The sequence below is a fragment of the Bubalus bubalis genome, chromosome 24 (assembly GCF_019923935.1).
Source record: "Bubalus bubalis isolate 160015118507 breed Murrah chromosome 24, NDDB_SH_1, whole genome shotgun sequence".
NCBI classification, from domain to species: domain Eukaryota; kingdom Metazoa; phylum Chordata; class Mammalia; order Artiodactyla; family Bovidae; genus Bubalus; species Bubalus bubalis.
In genome coordinates this window covers 39562555-39573563 of record NC_059180.1, presented here as the reverse complement: position 1 = coordinate 39573563, position 11009 = coordinate 39562555, and the positions used below count along the sequence as shown (strand labels likewise).

The window sequence follows — 11009 nt, the reverse complement described above, 5'->3', positions numbered from 1 at the left end:
TTTTATTTATTTGAGACTTTCACTTTTTAAATTTAAGTGGCTTGTAATTGCTCTCTGAAGCATTTTTACATGGCTGCTTAACCACGTTTACCTTCCAACATCTGAGTCAGCTTCTCTTGATTGCCATTTCTCCTTCAAATTGACATTTTTCTGGTTCTGTTTCATCAGTGGTTTTCAATTGCATCTTGGACAGTTTCAGCATTATGAGACTCTAATCTCATTTAAATCTTCCGGGTTAGCAGCCTTCTCTGATTAGGCGCCCCCCGGTAGGGAAAGAGGGGGTCACCCTGTTGCTGTCTGCTGAGGGCAATTCCCACAGGATGGGACCTGCTGGGTCCCACACTGCTGGGCTGGAGTGAGAGTTCATACTGTCCACTAGGCTTCCGCCGATGGCCCCTGGCAGGAGGCAGGAGGGGCGCCTCCTACTGCTCCCCGCGTGGACAAAGAGAAGGTTGGAGGGAACTTTAACGTCCATCATTAGAAACCGGATTAAAGCAGGGCGGGGGAGGGGGGGACGCTGCTACTAGGTGCTGGGCCAACGGCCCTGACGTTTCAGGTCCCAGGAGGGGAGAGGGGAGGTGAGGAGACACTTCGGCCAAAGTTAAGGGGTCCATTTCCTCAGGTGGATGCTCGGGGCAGTCCTGCACAGGCTCCCTACTATCTCCTTTCACCCCGTGGGAAGAGGGGTGGTGGTCCAGGGGAGCTTTCCGACCCCGCTGCTGCTGCTGCTAAGTCGCTTCAGTCGTGTCCGACTCTGTGCGACCCTGTAGACGGCAGCCCACCAGGCTCCCGCGTCCCTGGGATTCTCCAGGCAAGAGGAGTGGGTTGCCATTTTCTTTTCCAATGCATGAAAGTGAAAAGGGAAAGTGAAGTCGCTCAGTCGTGTCCGACTCTTAGCGACCCCATGGACCGCAGCCCACCAGGCTCCTCCGTCCATGGGATTTTCCAGGCAAGAGTACTGGAGTGGGGTGCCATTGCCTTCTCCGCCCGACCCCGCACCGGCCATTAAGAACAGCAGCAGCACAGCCGGGCTGCCAGAGGTTCCCCCGGCCGGAACGCACCCGGGAGCCTTCCCAGACCAGGGCCGGGAGGAAGCGCTGCTCTTCACCGCGCGGCAGCGTTGGCGCGGCGCGCCCCATGGCGGCCAGGCGGGGAAAACCACCTGCCTGTGCCGCGCAGCACAGGGACGCGGGCAGGGTTCAGCGTCCCAGGCGGGAGCTGTGGCCGCCGGCTGTGCCTGGGGCTCTCTCTTCATAATTCCCACCCGCTAAGCTATTTACTGTGGAGCCCAAATTCAGGACTCAGATTCTGGACCTCTAGCCCTTCCGCTCAGGCTAGCGGGCTGAGTGAATGGGGCGGGCGAGTGATGGTACATCAGACCACACTTGGTATCCACAGGAGGCCCTGGAATAGGTACACTGGGAGTTCTGGGGATAAAAAGATGGGCTCGTCCGGGATTTGAACCCGGGACCTCTCGCACCCTAAGCGAGAATCATACCCCTAGACCAACGAGCCACAGTAACACTTTCTTTGCCCATTCCATATTATCGTCACATCACTTCCCTGTCCAGCCTCAGGGCCACGGCTCCCCGCTTCCGAGGCGTTTCACAAAGGGCTCCGATAAGTTCAGTTCTCTGCCATCTAGAAGAGGAGAGTGCAGTGTCGCCGCCCCTGTGAGCACCAGGTCCGGGAGCCTGATCCTCTGGGCATCCGGTACTCCGTTCTGCCTCCCCTAGTCCTGGCTCGACTGGCGACGCCAGGCCACCATCACTGAGGCCTCCACCGCAGAGGAACTTGAGGGTCCTTTCCTCTCTCTACAACCAAAGGCTGGGGACTGGGTACAGAGCTGGAGCCGCGGTGCCTGGATTCCTCTTGTCCCGACAAGGCCACGAGCTACACAGCAGTCAGTCTTCTCCATGGAAGAGAATTATATTCAGAGAAATGTGGGTCTCCTGAGGCTTAGGGGCCAGGTGCACTGGTCACCCCAGAGGAGCAACTAATGTGGCCTGGGCCTTTCCCAGGGCCCTCCCGCGGGAGCCTCCATCCCTGAGCTGGTGGCCTTGTCCACAGGCCACCTGCCACCACCACCATCCCCGGCCCCCTGCCCCAGAGGCTCTGCCCTCTTCAGAGTTTGGCAGAGGGCCCGCTCTTCCCTGTACACCCAAGCCCAGGCCCTAAAACGTTCAGAAGAGCTCACGGCTAGATTCTGCTGGGACTTCTGAGATACCACCCTTGCATGTTGACCCTGCGATCTCAGTGACCCTCCTCCCCACTGTGCATTCTGACTCATCCCACACACTCCATGCACCAAGCCCTGTGCTGAGAACTCTGCAGGGACCAGCTCTGAGGGCACCAGCCCCAGTGGGGGAGGCCGTGACCTTTGAGCAGAGACACACACATCTGGAAGGGCAGGGAGGCTGGTTCAAGTGCTCACCTGGGGGCAGAGAGAGGAGGGGGAGATGTGGGACAGAGCAGAGGCGGTGGGGTTGAATGGAGTGGGTGTTGGAAGAGGGGCTGATGCAGGGTGCACGGGTGGAAGGATGGGAAGACTCAGCCTTGTTGTGGGGGAAGGCCCAGGGCCTGCTGGGTCTTGTTGGCCTTTTAAGCCAGGGATCGTGGGCCCGGGCTCCACCGGGAGCAGGAACAGTGTGTTGGGTCTTGGAGAAGGTTTCTATTGCCCGGGTTTGGGGCAATTGGAGCTTCAGCTTTGGGTATGAGCATTTCTGATCTCCTCCAATGGACCTTCAAAGCTAGAGCTGTCACTTGGTACTGGGAGGGGGGGGGGGAGGGAAGGGGTCCCTGGAATGCCCCAGTCTAGTCCTTCTGACTTTTCAGTAGCGGCAGCTTCTGGAACTTTGCGGGTAAGAGGAGAGAGGTCAGGAACAGAATCCCACCCAGGATGGGTTTTCCAAGCTCAGCAGGAATGGTAAACAATGTGCCCCCCCCACCCCCGCCCCCGGTCCCAGAGACCTTCTGAACAGACGAACCATCCTGGGAAGGGCCCAGGATCAGTTTCTGACTCTTCCAAGAGAGTCCCAAGACACAGGTGGTCGTGGGCAGAGCAGTGGCTCCCTGGAGTCGCGGATGCGAGGACCCTACACAGGGGCAAAGGAGTAGCCCACGAGCCCTCCCCTCTGGGACTCTGTGGTGCTGCGCATAGGTCAGAAGAGGAGCGCAAGGGGCTGATTCTTAACGTCATTTTAAACAACTGAAGCCATAAATAGATGGGAGCTCAATCATGAGTTAGATTCCGGATTACATAGGCAGAGGGAGCCATGATCCGGGCTCCTCTGAGCCATACTCGGACCCAGGAGAGGGGCTGTTCCTTGCCCCCACCCTCAATCCCCGAGGACCACCCTGAGAGACCCTGACCCAGGGCTGTGGCTAATGGCCCCAGGCCAAAAGTTCCACTTTAACAGTAAGCGAAAGAATCCCTGCCTGCCGACAACTGCATGAGAATGGGGGTCGGGAGAGAGGCGGCGGAGGGCGCGGGGAGGGGGAGGGGGGACGATGCCCGGCTGGACGTCCAGGGACTGTGCCAACCGCCTGAATGCCCAGAGGGCAGGCTCCAGGACTCCCGCACCTGTGCCGATTTTTTTTTTTTTCTTCTTTTTTTTTTTTGCACGACCGGCCTTTGGGACTCAGCTGCAGGGAGTCAAAAACGCCCCTCGTCTAAGCCCGGCTAGCTCAGTCGGTAGAGCATGAGACTCTTAATGTCAGGGTCGTGGGTTCGAGCCTCACGTTGGTGGTGTGCTTTTTGGATGATGAAGAGGCCACACGGGCGGCACACCACCAGAAGGAAAAATACTAATAATTAACCGTTTTCAGAGGTTTTTACCGATACAGGCAGCCAGGAGACCTACGTTGCCAGCAACCTGATCGGTTCCCTGGATCGTCACACATTTCAGCCGCAGACTTCCGTCTCCACCTTGAGCGAAGCGGTTCAGACCTTTGGTCCGCCAGCCAGCTTTTGAATACCTGGCCTGAGAAGACGCCCAGCCCCTGGATCTTAGATTTAGTAAATCCCGAGCGACCGGCGCCGCTGCACTTGACTAGGGGCTCATAGAACCCCGGACTCCGGGAACCGCAGGGTGCCCGCCGCCCGGGGTGTAGGTGCAGGCGGCGGGGGTGGGCAGGGCGGGATGGAGGGCGACTCTCCGAGCCCGGAGCGCCCCGGCCAGTTCCAGGCACCGAGGTTTGGGGAGCGCCATCAGGAGGCTCCTCCGAAGCAGGGCTCCCCGCGTGCCTGAGGAGGGGCTGCTCAGAACTTCCCTCCCCAACCCGCCCCTCACCCCCGGGCCCGACAATCGGTGGTCTCTTATTTGGGGAGGGGCTCTCAACTTTGCTCCACTCTCCCCAGTAAAAAGGACATGGACACGGGGTGTTTCGCTTCCCGATTTGGGGGAAAGCGAGGAGGACGGGATACAGTTTCCATCAGCGGATTTTCTTGTTTCCTCTCAAGGGTCTAGCCTTCTAAAAGGGCAGGCTGGGTGTTTGACGGGAGCAGGTTTGCTTTCTTTTTTGGTGGGAACCTAGGCTTCTCTTAGAGTGCCATCAGCGAGGCTGCCCCTGCCCCTCCCCCGAACCCTTGGAACTCCAGGTCCCAGGACCCAGGCTGCTACTCCGGCCAGACTAAGGCACACTTAGTCTCAGGAATATTTCCTGGTGTTCTTAGGTGAAAAGAAGTAACGGTCTGGGGTACAGAATAGTTAGGTCCATATACCTTAGTAGCTTTATGGGAGGGGGGTGGAAAAGTCTTACCTTCAGGACCAGTGTTAGTCAGCTGTGGTTGCCCTAACAAATTACCACAATCTGGGCAACTTGTGTACAATCTGGACAACTTGCGTGTGTGCGTGCTAAGTCGTCTCAGTCGTGTCTGACTCTTCGCGACCCTATGGGCTGTAGCTCGCCAGGCTCCTTTGTCCGTGGGATTCTCCCGGCAAGAATACTGGAGTGGGTTGCCATTCAGAGGATCCTCCTGACACAGGGATCGAAACTGCGTCTCTCTGTCTCCTGCATTGGCAGGTGGCTGCTTTACCAGTAGCCCCATCTGCAGATATGTGTGGCTAGGATTCTGTGAATGCTTGCTCCACACGGAAGAATCTTAACTCCCTTACCAGCTTAACAAAAGCTGCGCCCAACGTGGGGCTCGAACCCACGACCCTGAGATTAAGAGTCTCATGCTCTACCGACTGAGCTAGCCGGGCTACTTGTTTACCCTGTCTCTCCTTTGGAAGATCGATCCCTGTCCATAGGTCCCTGCTGTGCACAGCTTGGCTTCTCCCAGTTTCTTCGAAAAACTGCCAGGGAGCCTCAGGTTTGAAGGCTGCGAGGGCGCGGGACAGCCTTGACGGTAATTTAGAGACTTGCTTAGCGGGGCGGGGAGGGGCGGGGTGAGGGGCGGAAGTTAACCCAGACGGACAGGCATATGGAGGCCCCGGAGCACGCCGCACTGAGAGACCGGTGCCTGGGCCCCTGAATCCCATGAACGTCCCGGGACCCCGAACGCAGGAGGCGGCCCCACGAAATTGTCTTCTTGCTTCCCAGATATGGGATCAGAACCCAAGCTTCCCCCAACCGTCCCTCCCTCCCGTGAGGGCCGGGGGGAAATCAGGACCCTCTTGCAGACGGGAGGGCAAGGTCACCAAGATAGGTGGCACAAGGCGTTCTTTTCTACAGTGGTCTGGGGGTGAGTCCCCAGGGCCTGCGAGAGCTCCTAGGGCCAAACCTTGGTGCCCCTGCCCCCTGCCCGGAATACTCACCACTCACCTTGCCACGCCCCGCCCTACCCCGCCCCGCTTTAGGCGGGCCGTCTGAGTTATCCAGAACGACCCAGAAGACCCGCTGCAAGCCTGGAGGGGGAACCCGGTACCCAGGGGGTGTGACGCAGTGTCCAGCCAGGGCCAACTTCTTCCTTCCCAGTCAGTTTCTGGAATAAGGAAGGGAACTGTGAGGCACCTAGAGCCACACGGGGGCTTTGGGAGCCCAGCCCAGGAGCCCCAGGGTCTGCCCTGGACCCTAGTCCCCCTTCCTGTAGGGTGAGACTTGGCTTTGATTCAAGGTCAGTGGCTGGGGCTGGTCAGGTGGTCTCGAGTTTGGGTCTCAAGGGGAGCCCCCATGCGGTCCCTGCGACTGGGCCTGGGCCAGAGGGAGGGCCCAGGGGCAAGTGGATTGGTGGAGAGGCGACCCCCCGGCCCCTGGGGCCCAGAGTGTCGATCTCATTTCTCTCTGGAGAGTAAGGCAGATCCTCCAGCCACAAGCCCCCCTTCCCTCCGGGGAGGGAGGATCTGGGGGACCACCTAAACTGAATGAGGGAGAGGAGAGAGGAGGAAGTGGATGACACCAAGGACAGTCAGTAAGGTTATGATAGCTTGTTGGTGTAGTGGTATGATTCCTCCTTTGGGTGCATGAAGTCCTGGGTTCAAATCCTGGACAAATCCACTTGTTTAAGGCAGTTCAGTTTCAAGTTTTATGACGCTCTATATATGTTTGATTCTGGATATATATATATATATATATATATATATATAGAGAGAGAGAGAGAGAGAGAGAGCATCTAATAAATATACTACTGTGCACCCTTCCTTCTGAGATTCTGGATGACCGTGAGCATTAGGAGGACGCCATTTAACCCAGCACAGTGCTTTTTGAGAAGAATCCTGTTAATACTATTTTTATATTCCTTTTGAATAATCATCATTATTTTCTAATGGAGTGTGTGCACTTGATGGGCCCTGTACAGCTTCTCCAACCCCAGAATCAGATTGAACACCACCACTCTCAGTTCCCACTCACGTTGATTTTCCAGCAGTGCTTGCTTTTTCCACAGAAGCCACAGAAAACTTAACTTTGCCAAAAAAAAATATATATATATATGTATATATATATATATATAATCATAAAACTTGAAACTGAACAGCCTCGAACCAGTGGTTCACATAGAATGGAGTCTGATGGATGTTAACTACTGCTCTTTCTCTCAAAACTTTAAAACATCCCTGGAAAATTTTAAATGCCATAAAGGTGCCTTAACACACAGTTTGGGGACTGCAGAACTAGGGCAAAAGTGTTGCCCTGAGTACAGGAGTCATGTGGTTTAGGAACAGAAGTGGCCATCAGAAGGAGCTCCTGCAGGTGGCCCCTTGGGCTGGGTGTGGGGGTGATTGCTATGGAAGGGGCTGCCCTTTGAGCCCAGTCTTTCCCCCTGCCCCAGGGGGCCCTGTCTGCCTGAGTGACACCCTGAGCCAGCAGCCCCACGTTCCTAGCCGGCTCCAACACCGAGGGCTGTTGGTCCACACAGACAGTACAGCCAGGCCCTGCCTGCTTGGTTCTGAAGAGAACTCTTGGGGTTGAATTCGGGACCTCTTACTTCTAAAGCAAGAAAAGCACCCTCAGAACAGAAAAGTCCCTCTGGCTGGTGGTCCTTGGCGTCTGCTCTCTCTCAGTCTGACGTATATCCTCATCTCTGTGGTCTGGAATGCCAGTGTCTGTGGTGCTGAATCACTGACAGATTTTCCTAAAACAAAAAACAAACAAACAAAAAAACCCCAAACCAGCTAACCATAGGGGTTCATTTGGGATTTGAACCCAGGACCGCCCACTCCCAAAGCAAGAATCACACCCCTACACGAACAAGCCACAGCATATGGGCTCCTATTTTTCCTTGGTGTCATCCACGTACTCCTCTCTCCTCTCCCTCAGTTTGGGTGGTCCCCCAGATCCTCCCTCCCTGGAGGGAAGGGGGGCTTGTGGCTGGAGGATCTGCCTTACTCTCCAGAGAGAAATGAGATCGACACTCTGGGCCCCAGGGGCCGGGGGGTCGCCTCTCCACCAATCCACTTGCCCCTGGGCCCTCCCTCTGGCCCAGGCCCAGTCGCAGGGACCGCATGGGGGCTCCCCTTGAGACCCAAACTCGAGACCACCTGACCAGCCCCAGCCACTGACCTTGAATCAAAGCCAAGTCTCACCCTACAGGAAGGGGGACTAGGGTCCAGGGCAGACCCTGGGGCTCCTGGGCTGGGCTCCCAAAGCCCCCGTGTGGCTCTAGGTGCCTCACAGTTCCCTTCTTTATTCCAGAAACTGACTGGGAAGGAAGAAGTTGGCCCTGGCTGGACACTGCGTCACACCCCCTGGGTACCGGGTTCCCCCTCCAGGCTTGCAGCGGGTCTCCTGGGTCATTCCGGTTCAGGCCACATGGTCCGCCCTAAAGCAGGGTGTAGGTTGGGGTGGGGTGGGTAGTGTGTATTGGGGGCGGGGGTCACGGGGCCCAGATTCGTCCTCAAGAGCTCTCGCAGGCCCTGGGGACTCACCCCAAGACCACCGTAGATAAGAACGCCTTGTGCTACCCATTTCTAGTGAGCCTAATCTTCAGGACCCTGTCCTCCGTCTGCAAGAGGGTCCTGATCTTCCCACCCCACTGAAGGAGGGATGGTCGGGGGGAACTTGGGTTCTGATCCCATATCTGGGAAGCAAGAAGGCAGTTTCATGGGGCTGCCTCCTGCGTGCGGGGTCCTGGGACCGTGCATGGGGCTTCAGGGGCCCAGGCACTGACCTCCCAGCACTGCACGCTCCCACCTGGCCTCCATCTGTCCGTCTGGGTCAGCCTCCCCTTTCCCCCCTTCCCTCGGCACCCTAGGCAAGTCTCTGCATTTCAGTCGAGGCCGTCCTGCCCCCTCGCAGTCTTCAAACCTGAGGCTTCTTGGCTGTTTCTCAAGTAAACTGGAAGGGGCCAAGCTGTGCACAGCAGGGATCTATGGACAGGGGTGGTTCCTTCAAAGAAAAAAAGATCAAAGAGCCGCCCGGCTAGCTCAGTCGGTAGAGCATGAGACTCTTAATCTCAGGGTCGTGGGTTCGAGCCCCACGTTGGGCGTAGGTTTTGTTAAGCTGCGTTAGGGGAGTTCAGAGTCTTATGCGGCAAGCAAACATTCACAGAATCCTAGCCACACCAATCACAAGTCCCGGGGACCAAATTTCAAGACCTCGACCTAGAAAAAGGAAACGGCAACTCACTCCGGTATTCTTGCCTAGGAAACCCATGGCCGGAGGCGCCTGGCCCGCTACAGTCCAGAGTCAGAAAGAGTCCCACACGACTGAGCAGCTAAGCAACAACGACGACCTAGGGTCATGGAGAAAGCATGGAACTTTCATAAAGAAGGAGACAGGGAAGATCTTCATTTTTTGATGATTTGATCTTTTGGAGGTGCCTGCTGGCTGGGGACAGAGTACCAACCCCAGGGCTAGCTAATTCCTAGAGGAAGTAAACAGTTTGCAAACCAACAAATTTCTAGTCCACACACTGAGTCATGTCTTTATCTAACTTTCACACACCAAGCCAATATTTCCCCTGGCCGGAATCACCCAGGGCTTGATCACCCAGCCCCCACACACTAAAACCCACTGAACTGTTCAAATGAGCCAGCCACTGTTGACTCCACCCTGCCTTACTTTTCCCATGGAAGGGATTTGCCCAGAACCGCAGGAGGCTCCCAAGGTGGTCCTCTCCCACCGTGTGGGGCTTTGGGGATCAAAAGGGGGATCCGCCACCCTTCTCCCGCGCACAGGCTGGCAGTCCTGGCGCCAGGCGCATAAGGCGGAGCGGTCACCTCCTTCCCCTGATCCTCCTCCTCTGGAGTTTCTAGGGCACAGGCCCCACCTTAGGGGATCGGCGCCTGCTTGATGCCAGTCCCCTGTGCCTGCCTGCTCCGTGGCCACAATCCATAGCCCCACGCTGTCAGCCTAAGGCTCGGGGTCCCCTGGACTGCCGGTGCTCGTCCTGTAAGATGCCCTCCCGCTCATCCAAGCCTCTGGTCCCCCGCCCCCCGCCCCCATGTTTCTGCTGCTCACTCCCCTAGGGCGGGGATCAATCCCCCTGTGGTCCAGGAATCAACCCTTCCTGATCCTGGCTTAGCGGGCCTCTCCTTCTACCCCTGCTGGCCTGGGTTTCCTGGGTCTCCCCGCCCCAATTCAAGGGCCCCTCTGCCAGTCTACTTCGGAATAAACCTGACTCGAGCAAGGATGGGAATAGTTGTAAAGGAAGAGTTGAGAGCGCCTTTGCAGGGGTGGCTCGTTGGTCTAGGGGTATGATTCTCGCTTCGGGTGCGAGAGGTCCCGGGTTCAAATCCCGGACGAGCCCAGGTTACCCTTTCCGTGTTACCCATAGTTTTAGAGCCCGGGGAACCGAGAGCGAACCTAGAGATTTATCCGGCCACGGTTGCTGCGCTCCACTTCAGGCCCCTCCTTGTTGATGCTGACCCCGGTTCACACCCCTCTACCTCTCTCGAGCCCGGGAACCTGAACTCACAGCCCCTGCTCCAACGCACAGCTCTGCTCGGTTCTTCCTTCCCCGCACGCAGCTTTTTCCCGAAACTGGACACGGGTTTCTTCCGGCTGGTCCGAGATGCGTTGGTAAAGGTGTAAAAATACACATTGGCTTTTGAAGACTCGATCCAAATAAAGTAAGAGATCTGATAACTTGTTGAAATGATACTTTAGATATATATTGGTTTAGTTAAAATATACTGCACTTAATTTTACCTTTTTGTTACTATTTTAAAAATCTGTGGGAATTCCCTGGTGGTCCAGTGGTTAATCAAGATTCGCCGTTTTCATTGCTGGAGTCTCGGGTTGATCCCCAATAGAGTAGTTGAGATCTGACATCTAATAAGATGTTAAATAGAAATTTGATTGAAGGCATTCTTCTTTTGTTCCAGAATTCAAAATTCTTCCACTACATACATTCGCCATTGGAAGGGAGGCTTATACATACGTGTGTGTGTGTGTGTGTGTGTTAGTTGCTTGGTGGTGTCCGACTCTTTGCAAGCCCATATACTGTAGCCCACCATGCCCCTCCGTCCATGGGATTCTCCAGGCAAGAACACTGAAGTGGGTTGCCATTTCCTTCTCCAAAAGGAACTATAGAAAGAAAGAAAGTGAAGTCACTCAGTCGCTTCCGACTCTTTGCAACCCCATGGACCAGAGCCTACCAGGCTCCTCCATCCGTGGAATTTTCC

General features: G+C 56.1%; 5 non-coding genes across 5 annotated transcripts; 3 read left to right on the top strand and 2 right to left on the bottom strand.

Moving 5' to 3' along the window:
- Positions 1–1443: 1443 nt before the first annotated feature.
- TRNAP-AGG lies at positions 1444–1515 on the bottom strand. The gene has a single exon. It is a non-coding gene; the product is annotated as a tRNA-Pro (tRNA).
- Positions 1516–3676: 2161 nt separating this feature from the next.
- On the top strand, positions 3677–3755 carry TRNAK-CUU. The gene has a single exon. It is a non-coding gene; the product is annotated as a tRNA-Lys (tRNA).
- A 1379-nt stretch (positions 3756–5134) lies between these two features.
- Positions 5135–5207, bottom strand: TRNAK-CUU. The gene has a single exon. It is a non-coding gene; the product is annotated as a tRNA-Lys (tRNA).
- Positions 5208–8796: 3589 nt separating this feature from the next.
- On the top strand, positions 8797–8869 carry TRNAK-CUU. Its single transcript has one exon. It is a non-coding gene; the product is annotated as a tRNA-Lys (tRNA).
- Positions 8870–10060: 1191 nt separating this feature from the next.
- TRNAP-CGG lies at positions 10061–10132 on the top strand. Its single transcript has one exon. It is a non-coding gene; the product is annotated as a tRNA-Pro (tRNA).
- Positions 10133–11009: the final 877 nt, after the last annotated feature.